The 1,115-nt window shown below is 39.4% G+C and overlaps 1 long non-coding RNA gene across 1 annotated transcript; it reads left to right on the top strand.

The window, feature by feature from the left end:
* Positions 1 to 1,018, top strand: LOC111671703 (uncharacterized). The gene is made up of 3 exons (XR_002761965.1): positions 1 to 62; positions 725 to 874; positions 973 to 1,018. It is a non-coding gene; the product is annotated as an uncharacterized LOC111671703 (long non-coding RNA).
* The last annotated feature ends 97 nt before the right edge of the window (positions 1,019 to 1,115 follow it).

Genomic DNA, 1,115 nt, shown 5'->3' with positions numbered 1-1,115 from the left:
ATTTTTCCTTATTTTTGTGTTTAACTGATCCCACGACTTCACTTACAGCCGCACACCATCAGGTCGGTCCACATCCTTTTCTAGCTCGATGGTAGCCGGCTAGTTGAGGCTAGTTTAACTGTGTTAGCTTAAGTCGTTCATGGACGTTTACCTACTTTAGCAATCGTTAAATGTAAAGCTCTGTCCAGTTCAGCTGTTGTGGACGTACAGAAAGCTCTTGCTTTCCTTTGCTTGCTTTCTAACTCAACAGCGCACTGAAATACTATTAGGCAGGACTTAATGATTTGTTTTAGTGATGGGTTAAATGATAACCTGCTAGTATGCTAGCTCCAGTGCTCATGAACTTTAGCTTTCTAAAGTTCTTACTTTCTCCTTTGGGATCAATAGGAATGCACAAATTTTAATGTGAAACAAGATGCGGTTAAATTGAAAAAGCCTTATTTACAAGGCTTGAAGCTTTTGTTTCTATAACAAATAGAGAAATGTGATGCTCAAAAAGCCAAGGTGTCTACTCATAAGCAATGTCACACTTTTTTTTCTCTATACCAGAGAAGCAGTTTGTCCTTACAGTCAGTAATAATGAGCATTGAGAAGCTTTGATAATGCTGCTTGTGTCTCCCAGTTGTTCGGTTACTTTGGATTGCAGTTAAAAACTTAATGGATTCATGGATTTGCAGGGACGGGGGCTCATTAAATGTAAAATCTGCCCCTTCTCCATGTCCAGATCCATGGTGGCAGGTTCGGCACTGATGGAACCATCCACTAAGCCTGGGAGCAACCAAGTCGCTGATGTGGTGTTTGTCATTGAAGGGACGGCAAATCTTGGACCCTACTTTGAATCTCTAAGGAAAAATTACATACTTCCAGCTATCGAGTAAGGGCACAAAGACGCTCCTTTGCGAAGTTACTGATTATTATTCATGTAGTTTTGCTTAAATGCCTTTGTTTTATATCTGATTTTATTTACCATAGATATTTCAACGGAGGGCCCCCGGCAGAAACAGATTTTGGTGGAGATGTGAGTGTTTTCTCTCTTTTTTTGTTTCAGAGAGCAATTTCAAAATAAGGCTTTTGTTCATATGGCTAATAAAAATATTCCTGTATTTTGTTACTTC

Source organism: Seriola lalandi, unplaced genomic scaffold, assembly GCF_002814215.2.
Source record: "Seriola lalandi dorsalis isolate HSWRI2012SDOR001 ecotype SW California unplaced genomic scaffold, Sedor1 jcf7180002007327, whole genome shotgun sequence".
NCBI lineage: Eukaryota > Metazoa > Chordata > Actinopteri > Carangiformes > Carangidae > Seriola > Seriola lalandi.
Note: the sequence above shows the minus strand (reverse complement) of the source record. Positions and strands in the feature narration are given on the sequence as shown.